Source organism: Pteropus alecto, unplaced genomic scaffold, assembly GCF_000325575.1.
Source record: "Pteropus alecto unplaced genomic scaffold, ASM32557v1 scaffold20, whole genome shotgun sequence".
Lineage (NCBI taxonomy): Eukaryota > Metazoa > Chordata > Mammalia > Chiroptera > Pteropodidae > Pteropus > Pteropus alecto.
This window is the reverse complement of record NW_006436298.1, coordinates 42,409,590-42,428,884: the sequence shown is the minus strand read 5'-3', so window position 1 is coordinate 42,428,884 and position 19,295 is coordinate 42,409,590. Positions and strand designations below refer to the sequence as shown.

General features: G+C 33.0%; 1 pseudogene; it reads left to right on the top strand.

The window, feature by feature from the left end:
* The first annotated feature begins 17,103 nt into the window (after positions 1–17,103).
* Positions 17,104–17,222, top strand: LOC112480778 (annotated as a pseudogene).
* Positions 17,223–19,295: the final 2,073 nt, after the last annotated feature.

Below are 19,295 nucleotides of genomic sequence, written 5' to 3'. Positions count from 1 at the left end.
ACAGAATAAGTTTCACCATTTTTCCTTCAATTTAGAATTTCTCAAGAAAATAAGAATAAATCAAAATGGGATCTTCTTTGGCAGAATTGTGTTCTTCCAGGTCTATTTTCTATTGTTTTCAATCTCATTCACCAGCCACATGAGCTGGATTCTGGCAATGTTAATCTAGAAAGGAAGAGAATTTGGCATCTTTGTGTTTATAGATGCTGTTATGAACAGAAATATGTATAGTTGCTTTTTTTTTTTTGTATAGTTGCTTTTAAACTAAAATAATGGGGGTGGATTTCTCTGGTAAAGGTCACCGTGAAACTTAATTATGAGGTTGATATATTCAATTTCAGTAGCTTTTTTTCAAATATGACATTCTCAATTCTTTGAACTCTAAAAATACTACAGCAAGAAATTAAGAAAAAATATTGAAAGATAAAAAATCCAAACAGCACAATCCCTGATGCTCACTAGTATAGCCAATGTGTTTACTAGGTAGGTATATATGAGATATTATGCCAATATGCAGTTTTCCAGACAACAAACTTTATTCTTATCAAATTGAAATGTGCCAAGAGTTACCAAATATTTTAGTCTTTCTGAAAGACACTTGATTTATAGAAATCATTTATTAAATACCAACATTTTACAAGACTTCTTCTAATTACATATAAAGGTAGTGTAACAAAAAAAAATTTGCCTCAAGTTTATAACACTCTTTAAACTTTATTAGCAGAATATTTAATTCTGATTATTATAACACTGAAAAGTAAGTTTATAATAGGTTTTAGACAGAAATGTAATTAAGTTAGAAACAGAGATAATATTTCAAAAAATTGAATCACATATTTACCTGTGGGACAGAAGAGAATGTTATTAAAGTAAATAATGGTCAAACCAAGATTTTAGAGCTAATAAATTTAGTTACTGCCCTCATCTTTCTTTTTAATGAATAAAATTTAATTTTTAAAACTAATATAAAAGTCAAATAGAGATCTGTCATTCTTAATGAGCTTCATATGTGCATTTGGTTAAGCAATAAACTCAATTTCTATACTACTATCTGTAGACTCTTCTGTTAAGGCAAATTCAAAAGTAGGGACTGAGTAAATAAAATTTCCAAAATTATTTCAATGTTGAAGGATATCACTGGGAAACAAATTTGATTTAATTTGCAAGATTAAAGATGCTTTGACTGATAAAGAAATAAGCTCTTTATTGTTCAAATTGATGATGATAGGCCATTCGGAAAAAAATGAAGAAACTATAATTTTTTTTAAATTTTATGTTCATTTAGTGTTCTTTCAATTTGTTTAAAACTGTTTTTCATCTTTAATGTGGGCATTCAGTGAATATTTCAATTAACAATATTTATATTTAAAAATAACAAGTAATGAATAAATTTCACATTGTTTTTATGCAATAATGCTTAAAATGCTACAAAGAGTTGTATGCCGTAAAACTCCTTTTTTATGTTTTATGATACTGAAAAATAGCAGTCAATGACACATATTGATTAAAATTAATTTGGGGAGTTGGTGTTTTTACATACTGGTTTTTATAACTTTCCCAAATCATCTTCTAACATGTACATACAAATTCACAATGAGCAATATGTTGTTTAGTTTTAACATTGTGATCTTAGATTCGTTTAGTCTTAGGTTAATTTCCTTTCCAAACATTTTCAAATAATGTCTATGTATTCGGAAATAAAGAACTCTGCAGGAATATTTAGATAAACAAAATTTAGCAGAGAGCTGACTGAAACCAAAAGCCACTCCTATCAACACATTTACTTCTGCAATGACTTAGAAACTGGCTCCATATTTCACTTAGCATGTAGCCCTTCAACCTTGCCCATAATCATGTGGGATATATTCTGAAATATCTAAGTGTAGCCTTACCTCCTTAATAAAATACAATGTTGTGATACTCAAGAATTGCAGTACTCTTGGGCTAAACATATTTGCTCCGGTATTCAAAGTTAAACAATATAAAGGGCTTGGGGAAGCAAGGGTGATCCAAGTTAAGTACTTTCTCCGGAGATTTTAAGTTGACAAAACTGAAAACTTAAGTCCAGGATGGAGAGAAAAACCTCATTATACTACTATCCCACTTCACTTTTTAATAAAATGTTCATCAGATAGCACAACTTCCTTTGGCATTTTGAAGAAAAGGTCTATTACCAGCAACATGAAAATTTTTCCTCCGCCTCCCAATGTATGTTTTGAAAAGCTTAGTCATTAAACTAATGGAAAATATCTTCCAATAATCAGAGAAAAATGGCTCTTGCAATGAAAAATTGCTTAAAGCAAAACTAAAGTGTTTGTATAATATTTCTTAAACCTGACATATATTAGGAAATATGAATATGCCAATACAAAGTACATCTTTTGATTTTAAAATATATTTTATGGCTAGAAGAAGTAAGTTTTAAATAATGACATTGTAAAAATGAGACCACCAGTTTGATAAAAAGTACAATTTAACCAGGGTCTAAGTTTAAGTCCAAGCTTTTTATAAACGCCAGTTTTGAAAATATAAATGTGTTAATTACATTAAATTAATTCACAACTGTAATATTTTGATGGTGCATTAAATCCAAAAAATATCTAAAATTTATTTTATTTGTAATCTGTTCACTGACTTTACAAATTAAATTGTTACATAATAATTGATTTTCGGTGCCTTTTCAAATCATAATAAAAGTAGTATTTTTAAGTCTTTGGGGTAAATACCCAGTAGAGGGATTGCTGGATCATATGGTAGATCAAATCTTAGTTTTTTGAGGAATCTCCATACTGTTTTCCATAGTGGCTGCACCAATTTGCAGTCCCACTAGCAGTGTATGAGGGTTCCTTTTTCTCCGCATTCTCGCCAACATTTGTTATTACTTGTCCTGTTGATTATAGCTATTCTCACAGGTATGAGATGGTATCTCATTGTGGTTATGAATTGCATTTCCCTAATAGCTAGTGATGTTGAACATCTTTTCATATATTTTTTTGGCCATTTCTATGTCCTCTAGGGAGAAGTGTCTGTTCAGATCCTCTGCCCATTTCTTGATTGGATCATTTGATTTTTTGTTATTATTGAGTTGTAAGAGTTCTTTGTATATTTTGGATGTTAGGCCATTATCAGAGGTGTTGCTTGCAAATATATTTTCCCATTCAGGTGGTTGTCTCTTTACCTTATTGACCATTTCTTTTGCTGAGCAGAAGCTTTTTAGTTTGATGTACTCCCATTTATTTATTTTTGCTTTTACTTCCCTTGCCTTTGAGGTCAAATTCATAAAATCTTCTGTAAGTCCAAGGTCGTTGAGTTTCATTCCTATGTTTTCTTTTATGTACTTTAATGTTTCAGGTCTTATATTCAGTAATTTATTCTGAGTTAATTTGGGTGTGTGGTGATAAACAACAGTCTAGTTTCATTCTTTTGCAGGTGGCTTTCCAGTTTTCCCAGCACCATTTATTGAAGAGGTTTTCCTTTCTCCACTGTATGTTTTTGGCTTTTTTGTTGAAAATTATTTGCCCATATAAATATGGGTTTACTTCTGGACTCTCAATTCTGTTCCACTGATCTGTGTGTCTGTTTTTCTGCCAATACCATGCTGTTTTGATTATTGTCACTTTGTAGTATAATTTGTAGTCAGGCAGAGTGATGCCTCCATCCTCATTTTTTTTTCTCAGGATGGCTTTAGCAATTCGGGGTCTTTTGTGTTTCCATACAAATCTGATGATTTTTTTGTTCTCTATCTTTAAAAAATGCCAACGGGATTTTGATGAGGATTGCATTAAATCTTTATAATGCTTTAGGTAATATAGTCATTTTAACTATGTTGATTCTTCCAATCCAAGAACATGGAATATCTTTCCATTTCTTTGTATCTTCGTTGATTTCTTTTAATAGGGTCTTATAGGTTTCATTATATAGGTCCATCACATGTTTTGTTAGATTTACTCCTAGGTATTTTATTCTTTTTTGTTGCAATTACAAAAGGAATTATTTTTTCCACTTCTTTTTCTGACACTTCATTATCAGAATATAGGAACAGTATGGATTTTTGAACATTGATTTTGTATCCAGAAACTTTACTATATTTACTTATTGTTTCTAATAGTGTTCCTGTGTAGTCTTTAGTGTTTTCTATATTGACTTCTTCATTTCCTATTTGGATGCCTTTTATATCTTTCTCTTGTCTGATTGCTCTCTTGCTAGGACCTCCAATGTTATGTTGAATCGCAGTGGCGATAGTGACAGCCTTGCCTTGTTCCTGATCTTAGAGGGAAGTTTTTTAGTTTTCACCATTAAGTATAATGTTGGCTGAGGGTTTGTCATATATGGTGTTTATTATGTTAAGGTACTTTCCTTCTATACCGATTGTGTTAAGTGTTTTGACCACAAATGGATGCTGTATGTTGTCAAAGGCTTTTTCTCCATCTATTGATATGATCATATGATTCTTATTTTTTAATTTGTTTATGTGGTGTATCACATTAATCGATTTGTGTGTGTTGAACCATCCCTGTGCCTCTGGAATGAAGCCCACTTGATCATGGTGTATAATCTTTTTAATATGTTGCTGTATTCGGTTCGCTAGTATCTTATTTAGGATTTTTGCATCTGTGTTCATGAGAAATATTGGTTTGTAGTTTTCTTCTTTTATGTGTTATCTTTACCAGGTTTTGATATCAGAGTAATATTGGCCTCATAAAATGAGTTGGGAAGTACTTCTCCCTCTTCGATTTTTTGGAAGAGTTTGAGGAGAATAGGTATTAAATCTTCTTTGAATGTTTGGTAGACTTCACTGGTGAAGCCATCTGGTCCTGGACTTTTACTTTTCGGTAGGTTTTTGATGATTGTTTCAATTTCCATACTGCTGATCGGTCTATTTAGATTTTCCAGTTCTTCTTGATTCAGTCTAGGAAAGTTGTATTTTTCTGAGTATTGGTCCATTTCTTCTAGGTTATTAAATTGGTGTTATATACTTTTTCATAGTATTCTTATATGATCCTTTGTATTTCTGTGGTGTCTGTCATAATTTCCCCTCTTTTATCCCTGATTTTATTTGTGTCCTTTTTTTTTTCTTTTAGTGAGTCTAGCCAGGGGTTTGTCAATTTTATTAACCTTCTCTAAGATCCCACTCTTTGTTGCATTTATTTTTTTCTATTGTTTTTTTATTTTCAATTTTATTTCTTTCTGCTCTAATTTTGATTATTTCTTTCTTTCTGCTGACTTTAGGCTTCTTTTGGTCTTCCTTTTCTAGTTTTTTTAAGATAAAATGTTAGGTTGTTTATTTGGTCTTGTTCTTGTTTTTGGAGATAGGCCTGTAATGATATGAATTTTCCCCTTATGACTGCTTTTGCTCCATCCCAAAAGTTTTGATATGTTGTACTATCATTATTATTCATTTCTATGTATCTCTTGATCTCTCCTTTTATTTTTTCTCTGACCCAATTATTCTTCAGTAGTATGTTGTTCAATCTCCACGCATCCATGGTTCTTCTCACTTCCTTTTCACAGTTGATCTCTAGTTTCAAAGCATTATGATCAGAGAATATGGTTGATATGATTTCAACTCTCTTATATTTGTTTAGGCTATCGCTGTGTCCAAGTATGTGGTCAATTCTTGAGAATGTTTCATGTGCACTAGAGAAGAATGTATGAGCAGCTGTTTGGGATGAAAGGCTCTGTAAATGTCAATAATGTCCAGTTGTTCTAAAGTGTCATTTAAGGATGTTATTTCCTTATTGATTTTCTGTTTGGATGATCTGTCCATATCCAACAGTGGGGTATTTAGGTCCCCTACTAGGATAATGTTTTGGTCTGTTTCTCCCTTTAAGTAGTATTTTTAATTAAGCATCAACTGATGAGTAAAAAGTTAGAAGCTTTAAAAAACTACATCATCAAAATAAAATACTGACGTTAGCTTAACATGATTTAATATTTTTATCTCAAATGGCTTTCCTTTTCTAAGCAATTCTCCTTTCCTACCTCTTATAAATCATTCAGTGAATTAAAAAACAGTGTTATAAATGTACATATTGTAATTATTTAAAGAATTTCAACAGGCTATTATCCTAACCATTTTACTAATGAACTACAGAAACAATAAATCTTTATCAGATGACAATAACATACATTTACTTCTAAATTCTACAACCTTATTTTTTAGTGAATTGAAAGTTTATATAGAATGAAGAATTGCCAATATCTACAACTTACCTGTTAATAGAAATGTTAGCTAAGGTAACTTTTATTATTTAACTTAAAGTGCAATATTATTTGCCTACATGTAAGGGAAAATATACAACATGTTTCTTATGCTCTTATATTTTCTCAGTGTTATAATATCTATTATCAATAAGTCCCAATGTCAAGGTCTGAGAATGAAACCTACTTTAAGATCTTCATAAGCTAAGAAAATTTTAAAAATACACAGACAAATTTAGAAAAGCAAAATAAAAAATATAGCCCACAAGAGGCATGATTACATGCCATAGAAATTTAAAGGAAAAAAGATGGTTTCTGGCTAAGGGGCAAGGAAGGGAAAATCAAGAGACACTTAAAAATCAGTTTGCATATGGCTCCAATAGATGGGAAGAATCTGGACATTAAAGATACCTAAATATTGGAAAGGGTGGGGAGAAAAAGAAAAAGAAAACTTTGTGCTATACAATCAAGTTATTAAAAAGTGTTCATGGCCTTTTTTGTGTTTAGAAAACTGACTTAAAATGCACATTTTCACCTTGTGTTCCAAAAGGACAAAAAACATGTATTTTCATTTATGTATCTCTTTCAAAGCTGTACCTTGCCTATATTAGTTGCTCAATAAATCACTGTTAAACTAATAAACTACCTAATGTAAACCTACTTTGTGGAACATTTATTTAATGGTATAAATAAATGATACAAACTGTACAAAGAAACTGGATACTTCCATTATAGACATCAATTTACTTATGCTACCAATTTGCAAGTTAGGCAAATAAATTAATTGTAAAATGTTTTAAGATACTGTATTCTTAGTTTTTCAACATATAAAAACTTCATATGTTTATTAAGAAAACTGGATATCCAACAGCTCAGGTATTGTACATTTTACGTCGCACATAGTTTTATAATGAAACTATCAACTCTTCCATTCAAGTAAACAGACAACTAATCTCATTTTAAAATACAGACTTCTATGTCTCTGTGTGCACCACGTATCACAAATAAAGAAGAGTTATGGGTATGAAAAGTAAAAGAATGTTAACATTAAAACATAAAGAGCAACAGTAATCAGTTTGAGAGCTATAAGAGAGATTATAATAAACATCCTCAATCACATTCACTACTTCCACAAAAGATAAAGTTTACCATATCTGCACTTAATACAGTCCATGTATTGTTTCTCGAAGTGAATAAACAAACCTTTCATGGTAGGTGCTATCTTTATTTTGAAAGACTTGTAGTTTCCCACTTGTTTGATATTTCAAGAGCAAGAAATAGGATACCATTATTAACCTTAATAATAAGAGAATTATATTATTTTGCTAAAGTAAACTTTGATATGAAATATACCACGTAAATTATCTTTTTTTAATTTTTATTATTTAAATTACATTTTCCTCTTTAAGCCCTAGAATTATTTGAGAGGTTACAGTGAAGTATTTTTGAAGAATAACCATTTCTGTATTTTCCTCCAGGATCAAATGACTCAAACTTCCTTTTCAGGGAGAACTGAAGACTAGGTACTATAACTGATTTCCCACTGAAAAATATTTTTAATGTAAGATAAAGCATTAAAACATTACTTAAAATATATTGATAACCTGGAAAAAAAAGTTTGAAATGGTTCAATCCCCACTCATCCCAAAAAAAAAAAAAAAAAAAAAAAAAAACCACAAAAAAAAAAAACAAAAAAAGAAGGAAAAAAAAAAACCACAATAGGAAAAACCTAAACATGAATGGGAAAGAGAAACACTGAATGTAAATATTCCACAAGGGCATTTGTCATACATAGCTGGCCTTGAAATTTGGTTATTAATGACTAAAAGACTAAAATAGAAAATAGTAGTGATTAGTTCTACAGAAGCCAAAAAATACTTAACGTTCATTTACTATCATAAAATAGAAAGGAAACTTACATAGATAAAAGATATCTATAAAAAGCTACAGCAAGCAACACAATATTAAAATGTTGAAATTGTTTCTTTTGACATCAAAAACAGTAGTATGCACTACTATCACTGCTCTTATTCTACTATCCTTAGCAATATATTAAAATCAAACATTTAAAAAATGTTATATCATTTAAAAGTATAAAAAGTAGAAAAAATAAAATATAGTTTTTCAGGTATGATAGTACTGTCTATGCAGAACCCAAAGAATCTACTGATAAACTCCTAGAATAAGCAACTATAACTTCATTGTTAGAATTAAAATTAATATACCAAATATTTGTAATACGTTAGTGAGACTCAATTAGAAGAATGTAATTAAAAGTAAATGCCTGGGGGAGGGGACAATGGTAAGGTATTAGCCAAAGGGCACAAAGTTTCAGTCATGCAAGATGAATAGAGTCCTAAAGATTTACTGCCCAGAGTTAACAACACTATATTGTACACCTAAAACTTTGCTAAGAGGGTAGGTCTTCATTAAGTGTTCTTATCACACACACACACACACACACACACACACACACACACACACACACACACAAATAGTAGTAGTTCTAATAATAACAATAATATTAAAGAGGATGAGAGGAAAACTTTGGAGGTGATGGATGTATTTAAGGCATAGATTGTGGTAATGGTTTCACAAGTGTATACTTATAACTGAATTCATCAAGTTGTATACATTAAATATGTACAGTTTTTTATGTGTAATCAAATCTCAATAAGTGGTTTAAAAAAATAAAAGTCATTGTGAGTCAGCATTCAGTATTCAACTAACCCTCTTACGGATAACTGTAAATGTTAAAAAAAAAAATTTTCTAACTCTTTGAAGGTACTGGAGAATAACCAAAAGCAGAGAAAAATGCTAGGCAGCATCCCCAAATTTTTTGGCACCAGTGACCGGTGCTCCTATGAGAATCTCACACCTGATGATCTGAGTTGGAGCTGAGGCGGTGATGCTAGCACTGGAGTGGCTGCAAATACAGATGAAACTTCACTCGCTCACCTGTCACTCACCTCTTGCTGAGTGATCCAGTTCCTAACTGGTACCGGTCCATGGCCTGGGGTTTGGGGACCCCTGTGCTCGAGAGAATATGATCTTTGAAGGAAGTGAAGCGTCTAGAGTAAGATAAATTTTTATACAAACATGGGCTTTACTCCTAAAGCCACTCCCATTCTCATGTTGCAGAGGTTAAAACTCAAGCTCTAGATATCAAAGGAGGGATCTAAGACTGGAAACTGAGCAGGAGGACATCAGAAAAGATGTAAGCACAGCAGGGAACTCTATAACCTGCATATGCACCAGAAGAGTCTTCTAAGAATATCAATGGAAAACATCAACTGGCAAGGCTAAAGGAACTCCGTAGAGATGCCAGCTGCCACTCTCCACAGGAAAGACAAGGCTTGGGGCATGCGTTCCGCAACTAAGAGGGACTTGGTAAACATTTCAGGACTCCTACAGACTTACCCCAGCACATCAACGTGTGATTCATTATCAAAAAAAAAAAAAAAAAAGATCAATAAGAAGAGAATCTTAGATGAAATTAGCAGGAAAAGACATTTTAAAACATTGAAACAGCTTTATGTTTAAGGGCTTAAAGGAAAAATGGTCATAAAGATTAAACATATAAGGAGTCTCAGTGGAGAATGGGAATTATGAAAATAAACCTAATGGAAATTCTAGAACTGAAAAGTACAATCATTGAGCATAAAAATTTCACAGAGAAGTTTAATAGTAGATCGTGTATGGCAGTAGAAAGATCAATAAATTTAAAATTCAATCAACTGAAATCCAGTCTGAAGGAGAGAGAAAAAAATAGATTGAAATTAATTAACAGAGCCTCAGTGAAGCTCTGGAACAACATTAAAAAGTCTATCATATATCTAATTGAAGTGCCAAGAGGAGATGAGAGTGAGAATAGGGCAGAAAAGTCTTCAAAGAAATATAGGCTAATAATTTCCACAATTTGGCAAAAAAAAAACCAAACACATAAATACAAGAAGCTTAGCAGAGAAACACCTAGTCATATCATAGTCAAACTGCTGAAGATCAAAGATAAAATGCTGAAACTACTTTCTAGGCTCACGATGGAGCCACTCTGACCCTGGAGTCACATCAGCAAATGAAAACTTAGATAATTTTCATGTCCCTGTAAGTGTTCCACTTGACCAGAAGTACAATATATCCAGCCAGCCATTCCCCGAATGGCACGCCAACTCTGGGCCTTCTCACTCCAAACAAGGTTGACTATGTGGCTCCAGCTAATCAGATATTTCTATTTCTCTCTTCTTTGTTCTTCATTCTTTATCCTATAAAATCTTTTGCTTTCTGCCCCATTTTGTGGTGCTTAGAAAGGAGACTGTCTACTTCATGAAGTGTTAAATAAAGTTGTTTGTATGACCTAATTTGTCTTCTTTAATCATTTTTTTAGCAAGAGAAACCTTGAAAACCAACAGAAATCAAAAAAGAACCACAGAGAATCAACAATATGAATACTGATTGACTTCTTATTGAAAAAATAATGAAGGACCAAAGACAAAGGAATAATAACTTTAAAGAGCTGAAAGAAATAAAAACTGTCAACCCAGAACTCTAGCCTTCAAGAAGGGTAAAATAAAGACATTTGCAAATAAAATAAAGCTAAGAGAATTCATCACCAGCAGACCTGCACTACAAAAAATGAAGAAATTCATCAAAAGCTGATAAAGCTACTTTAGTATTAGAAAAAGTAAATTTCAAGAAGAGAGGTATTACTAGAAACTAAGAGGGAGACTTCTCAATAAGTAACATTAGTTCTTAATGGTAACATTTCTAAGTGTGCTTGTACCCGAGAGAGCTTCAAAATACTCAAAGCCGCACCTACCAAAACTAAAGGAAGAAACAGATAAACTCATGATCATAGTTTTCAATTGATAGAAGAACTAAACAAAAAATCAATAAGGATATAGAAGATTTGAACACTAACAACCAACTGCAACATGTCTTCAAGAAACAGAACAGGTTATAAAATAAGGACATTGTCAAATAAATATTTTAAAGAAATTTCCCAGAATTTAAGGACATGCATTTCCAAATTGATAGGGCCTACCATTTGTCCAGCACAATGGATGAAAAAACCCACACCAGGTCATGCCATCATAAAATTTCAGAACCCTGGAAACAAAGACATGCATCCAAAAGCTCACAGAGATTTAAAAAAAAAAAAAAAAGCAAACAAAACTAAAACAAATACCATACCAGAAATCAGAAATCTATTCAAGTGGTTTCTGACATGACAGAGGAACTGGTATTAGACTTACCATCCTACTATAAACAATAGATGGTATATACTTGTAGTATCCAGAATACTGTCCCTATTTTAAGCCTGTCACCTTAATTATGTATGCAAAATACCTTTTGCCATGTAACTTCACATATTCACAGTTCCAGGTATTAGGGCATGCTCATCTGTAGGAGATTATTCTGACTACCATAGATGCTCAAGTGACTAGAATTTAAAGTGATGGGTACCAGAAAGAAAGGAGAAATATATATAAGGAGCTCTCAAAAATAAAAAAATAAAAAAATAAAAAAATAAACCCACAACTTTATAGGTTTCCCCTTGAGCTGTTGACCAAATAGTAAGCTGTTTGTGTTTAGAAAAAAACTTTGCAAGGTATGGAAGAGACTATCTACTAAGAAACTGTGAGCTGAAAGGAGATTACAGAAATTACAAAATGTAGGCAGAACTCACCCTCTTTCCTCTATTGGATTTTCTCATTGTATGTGCCACAGTCCTTCCTCATACATACCGTTCAAGTCCTTCACGCATACTGAGCTAAAGTCCTCTTCATTCCTTTCTAGATATTTCTTATTATCTAGCTAATTCCTTTTCATTCTTGAACAGCAAAAAGAATAATGATCTCCCCACCACCACCAAAGATGTTTATGTCCTAATGCCTAGAACCTGTGGATGTTACGTTACATGGCAAGGGGAATTAAGGCTGCAGATGGAATTAAGATTGCTAATCAGCTGACTTCAGGAAGTTCATCCTGCATTATACAGATAGGCCCAATGTAATCACAAGGGGCCTTTTCAATGTGAAAAAGATAAACAGAAAACCCAGAGTCAGAGTGATGCAATGTGAAACAAATTCAACCTGCCATTGTTAGCTTTGAAGATAGAAGGGAATCTTGATCACAAGCCAAAGGAATGCAGGAGCTCTCTCAAAAGTGAGAAAAGGCAAGAAAATGGATTATTCCCTAGAGCCTCCAGAAAGGAACACAGTTTTGCTGACACTTTGATTTTAGCACATTAAGATTTATTTTGGACTTCTGATCTCCAGAACTGTAAGATGTTACATTTGTTTTTAAGACACAGAGAGTTTATCATAATTTATTACAGCAGCAATAGGAAACCAATACAAGTATCAAAAACATTTCTTAGAGGTGCTCTCCCTCATCACCTAGATCAGGATGGAATCTTCTCCATATCCCCGTTAGACCTTTCACAAAATCATAGCATTCAGATTTTGTTCATTAGCTACATTCTCTAACATGCCATATTCCTGTCATGTTCATCCTTCTATTTCTAGCAACTGTTGCTAAACCTGGATGATTGTGGTGCTTAAAATGTGTCATTGAATGAATTAATAAGTAAATTAAAGCATGGCAAACGTTTTCTTCTTCCAACTACCATATGATACTTTCAAAAGAGATGATCCTGTTACTGTTAAGCTTTTAAAAACTGAAATTAAAAAGTACATCTAAAAAAGTACATGAGGCATCTGCAACCTTTAAGTAAAAATCTGTTGTGCTTTATTTATTTACTGCTGAAAGCTTTAAGTAGTTTAAAGAATAAGTGGAACTATTTCTTTGAAAGTCTGAAGTGACTGTAATGAGAAAGAGCTTAGAAATCATGGACTTTAGATCCTGTCTTAAAAATACGTAATTAATACCTATATCCTTTTGGATCTTGTTAAAATGTATATGAAAACACCATATTAGCACAAAACAATCTTATTATTATATTCTTCTCCAACCTAACCAACAGAAAAGTAGTATATCTTAAAATATCTAAGCCAGTGATTCTTGTACCTGTTTGCATCCTCCTATATTAAGAGTGGAAAGAGAAGACTGGGAAATGGGTACAAAGAGATTCAAGGAGAAAAATAAAGTGCAAGAGGTTGAAGAAACGGTAAGGTAATTTAAATTATTTAGCTAGCATAGGTTTTATATATTCAATAATGTAAAATTATATATAGTATATATGTACATGTATGATATATATGTATATTTATATTATGCATAAAAATCCTAAAATAAGATACTGGTAAACTATACCCATTTCATTGAAGAAGAAGAAAATATTGATGAAGAAAGGCTATGAGAAAAATAACATGGGCATTAACACTTTCTCCCAATCTGTTCTCTATTCTCCCGGGCAAAAGGCCAGATCAGTATATGGTCCCATAACTCACAAGGAAGCTCCATAGTTAACAAGTTTAGACACACAGAATTATTTATTTATTCCTCATTTGTCTTTGCTTGTATCTCCAAAACTGTCTAACATATTCTTTTTTCCAGTTTTCTTCTCTCTCCTCCCTTCAGGACACTAAGTTTTATTTAGAGAAATGCATATATAATAGAAAAACAAGCCTTGTCATCAGATTTCAGCCTTCTTCCTCAATTTAAGTCATGCTTCTGTATCAGGCAAAATGTTGTCACAAGCTATAAGTTTCAGTTGTTACCTAGTTTTATTAGGATGGCATTCGTTCCCTGTTTTTACGTTTTATATTTAATATTCTTGGGTTTCAGGGAAGGGAGTTAACTCTACATGTTCTCTCATACCTAACATTTTCAAATAAACAGGGAAATTTTAAGGTCTTAGGGACCCCAGTGTGATATGCAGTCATTATTCTGTGTCACTGAGGGCACAGTCCTGTTCAAGAGTAAATGCAATAACAGAGGCATCTTAAGGATCCAGAATAATAGATTTTTGTAGTCGGAATATCATCATTTTCCTTCTTTCTGGCACAAAATTAGGAGACTTCAGTAACATTCTTATGTGAATACTTGAATATATCACAAGGTGTGGTTTTGAGAACAGTGAATAGCCCACCTATATGTCTACATTAGGGCCCTTCATCAAGGCTTGGACTATTCTTTTTCTACAACAGCATTATAAACAGGCTCTATTATTTTCATAACCAAATATCCAACTAAACTGTATGGAATAAACTCTGAGTACTTGAGAAAGTCAAAAGTGAGTGGTGGATTAACTATGAGATTGATCACAAAATGCTTCAGAGTAAAGACATGAGGTTAACAATAAAACAAGGCAAAAATTATATAAATAAAAGATGAGGGGGAAGAGATGCCTGAAGGTTAAACAGCACATGCAAATGTGAACTGGTAAAAAATGAAATGATATGAGAAGAGAATAGCAAAGTATAGCTCAATTTCATCAACAGATGCTAAAGAACTAATAGATAAGCACAAAATTACAAACTCATCATAATGGCAAACTCATTAAAGGCACAAAGGACTATGAGACATTTTAGGCTTTTGGGCAGGAAGAATCTTGACTAAGGTGCTTCAGTCCAGTATATCCTGCAAGATATATTGGAGATAATGAGGCAGTAACCAGGAAACATATTAAGAAACAAATGACGTCACAATGACATCAAGCCAGTGAAGCTTTGACTGACTCAACAAAACCTAAAGCAAAATGCTGACCACATTCTAGGCCATCACAGAATCCCTAAAATGCTGAATGAAGCTTTTATTCTGCAAATGTAACAGAAAACAGAAAACATCAGCTCTGAAATCTTTTGTTCAACCAAATCTTTTTTCAAATAAATATTGGCTTTAGTTTATCCTTCAATTACAGTGAACTTTAATCTCACCACAAGCACAAGACCAAATAGAAGGTGACAATGATAGCTTCACAGAGTGGCAATGTTGAAGTGGAGGCACAGATCTTTTTAAAAGTGAAAAGTTCAGCAAACTGAGAGGCCTTGGTCTTGGATGCGATGGAGAGCAACATTTGGGCTATTTTATAAACCAGATTTTCAAGTCTACCAAACTTTTTAAACAATGGTAATCAGATTTCTCTGTAACAAAAGTAGAGATAAGTTTTTAATATTTTTCCAGCAGACATTGGGTTCCAAGGCAGAGATTTGACTCAAGTTATCAGAAAAGGAAAAGTCTTGGAAAGATATGTCAAACATTGATTATCTAGATAAGCATAGCATTTCCTACTCACTCAACTTCTGTTGAAACTTTTAGAAAATATCAAAAATACTATGCAAAGAATATATATGCACTTTACCTACATTACTTTTAGCAGACATTTCTATAAGGTAATGAGATTTGTTTATATACCTGTATTCCAAAATGTGAACTCATCTGCAGGTAGTGGAGGTAGGAGACAAACCCATTAACCACTGTTCTGTTACACAGCTCCATATGCCTCTAATGTCTTCATTATTGAGAATCTCCACACTTCACCCATAACCAAATATTGCTATACAGGTAATCATTTACCTTCCTTTACTCCAAACACAACAGAATGACTTTTTTTTTTTTTTCATTTTTTCTTATTTTGATTTTGTGTTTGTTTGAGAGAGATACCTCCAGTTTCCCTTTGTTTAAATTTATTAACTGCTTCATTTTTCAAAAGAAATATTTTAAATGAATACAAAAGATCTCAGGTTACCTTTATCACACAGGTTTTTTGTCGCTTAAGTTCCCCAGTATTATCCGGCAACTTTGAATGGTCACAAATGAATTTCAACAATATCCTTTCATGTTTTCCAGTAAAATTATGATCCACTTCTTTTAAAATTATAGACACATCAAAAGCTTATCTTTATCAGCTTTAAGATGTAAAAGACATTGATTTATTCTTTCCCAGAGAAAGGGAAATATGCGCTGAATGGACAGTTGTTACCCATCAACTACATTGCTATAGAGTATCATATTACTATACTCATTAATGGTAATTTATTTGAGAAACTGACTGCAGTTATTTGTTATAAATTCTGCACTGACCTAAGCCGTTAATGATTTCCACTATGCCTAACAGCAATTTCAAAGGCTCTAACTGCAATCAAAAAGCATATGCAATGAACTTGCCAAAGAGAAACTTTTATGATGCATATCAAATGCAATGAAAATGTGAGAGTTGGAAATCCAAAAAGAAAAAAAAAATTTAACACAAGGAACATTGCAAGTTAAGGGTCCCCACACTACTGCTGATTTCCACATTATTCATTTGTCAGATTAAAGGAATGAAATGCGAATTGCTTAACAATGCAGCAACTGAGGAACTTGATGTGAACTCATAAATCTGTAAAGAGCGCAAAATTCAATAAAGAGCATTATTGATTATTATTGTGAAATGAGTTCTAATTAGAAACATTAAGAGGGCACTTATTATAAAAACTAATGAATGAGTACAAAGTTCTAGATTTTTCTTAAGGGCTGTCGGCATATCTGCATTGTTTCCAAGCTTCTGATAAGCCCAGAAATTGCATAGTTAGGTGGTAAACTCTATGAAAGAGCACAAGATTCGGAGGCACAGAGCACTGATAATGAATTCTAGCCTGGCTCTACCGTTTACTTATTGTGGGACATTAGGCATGTTACCTAAGCCTCTCAGAGCCTCATTTCTTTCATCCATACAAAACTGAAATATTACCTACCCCTACAGGATTGTAATGAAGATTGAAATAATATGCATGTGAACTACTTAACACAATGCTTGACACATAGAGCTCAATAAATGGTACTTGCCATTATTAAAGATACATTTTGGGGTTTTTTCCAAATTGTAGAAACATGCTGTTAAGCTAAATCGAGATGACTGAACTTTCTAGATTCAATTTATATTCTGCAATACTGAAATATTTAAGATACAATTGATCAAATAGACAACTATTTTTATCATTTAAACCCAGTAATGAGGTCTATAGCCATGCTACCCTGAACATGCCTGATCTCATCTGATCTTGGAAGCTAAGCAGCATCGGGCCTGGTTAGTACTTGGATGGGAGACCACGTAGGAATACTGGGTGCTGTAGGCTTTAAAAAAAAAACTCAGTAAGGAAAAATATTATTTCTAATATTTTTGTAGTCCAATCAAAGGATACTTTGTACAAATCAAGTGCTTAATTAATTTTGGTGGGTTATATTCCAAACATATCATAATTCATTAATTCTCTATAAATATTACCCCACAATTTTATAAATTTTGTATGAAGAAAATATGCATAGGATACTACAAGAACATAGTTACAGTTAGCTCAGAAATTTACTGGACATTCAGACATGCAAAGATTATTTGGAAATTTTAAAATTCTGTTTAAGTATAAATATATAGTGTAGATATTATAAAAACCTTCTTGGTTCTTTCATTTTTTTTCACCCTCACATTTAATCAGTTACAAGCTCATAAACATCTCAGACTCTACCCACTACTCTCCAACTGCACTGCCACCTCCCAGGTCAGGAGCCATGGTTTTCACTTGTATTTCTATAGCAGACTCCTAGCTACTCTTCTCTCCCCACTTCTCTCTCAATTTTATACGTGAAGCTGGTGTGAGCTTTCTAAAATGCATGTCACTTTTCTCCTTAAAACCCTGAGAGGCAGCCATTTTTCTTCAGATAAAATTCCAAAACCTTTAGCATGGCATATAAAGCCTTTACGGTGAGCTGCTCCGTACTTATATCTTCAACCATATCCACTGCCACTTCACCACGCCAACTCCCTGTCCCAAATACAAATTACTCTCCAGTTAGAATAAACTTATTTAATTCCTCAAATACACCATTCTTTTGAACACACTCTTTTTCATCCATCTAATGCACTCTTTTTCTTCATCTTCAGCTAGTTAACTCTTACTCATCTTCTAGGTCTAGACTGAGAAGTCATTCTTTTAAAAAATCTCTCCAGATCTCCTAAGTTTGAGTTGGATTCTCTGTTATAAGCAATTATAGCAATCTGTATTTTATTTATTCAATCATTTACACACTCAAGAAATATTTGTTGAGTGCCTACTGTTACAGGCTCTGTTCTAGGCACTAAAATTTAGTAGTACAGATGAATCTCAAGCTCTCCAAGAACTTATATCATAATGGAGTAGGCAGAAAAAAATAAAATTTAACAGATGTCAGATTGCAATAAGTGCCATAGAGAAAAAAGAAACTAGAATAAGGGGGAAAGGATGTGTTAAATTGAGGTATAACGTTTTCTGATAGGATGTCAAGGAAAGCTTGAGAGAAAAGATGGCATTTAAACAGACTAGAAAAAAATAAGAGAGAGAGCAAGGTGAATTTTGAGAAAAAGGAGTTGCAGGCAATGGGAAAAGCACGTGGGATGGCCCTCAGGTAGCAAACTACTTAGCTGCTTGCCTTATTTGAGGAACAGCAAGGAAGTGAGGCTGGAGAAGAATAAGGAAGGGATAATAAATGAGGTCAGAGAGATAATGGGGGAAGGGCAGATGAGTTCGGGCCCTTGGAGGCATTGTAAGGCCTTTAGTTACTTCACTACAGGAGATGGAAAGCCAAAGGAGAATTTGAGGAAAGCACATAAGAGGGGCACCTAACCTGACTTACACGGCAAGAGTGGAACACAGGGGCAGCCATAGAAGTAAGGAGACCTGCTATGTTGTTGTAATACATATTATGAAAATTCACAGTGATTTAGACTTGACTCCAAGTAACAAGGAGTTGTCAGATTCTGGATATATATTCAAGGTAGGACAAACAGAATTTACTGATAGAAGGGATATGAGAAATGAAAATCAAGGCTGTCTCCAAGTTTTTGACCTGAGTAACTAGACAGATGGAATTTCCATTACTGAAAAGGGAAATGCTGCAGAAGAAAGAAGAAACATGAGAAAGGCACAGAAGTTAAACTGGGGTATCTAATAGCCATTCAAGTGATGACAGTTGTATAAGCAGTAGGGAATTTAGGAATTTAGGATATAGATATTTGTGAGTGAGTCACTGGCAATCCTAGATGTGATCACCTAGGGAAGAAGTAGAAATAGAAAAGAGATGAAGCATGGGGACTAAGTGCTCATTTGAAAAGATGTAGCGAAAGTAGCAAAAGAGACTTAAAAGACAAGATTGGTGAAATAAATATAAAGAGAGAG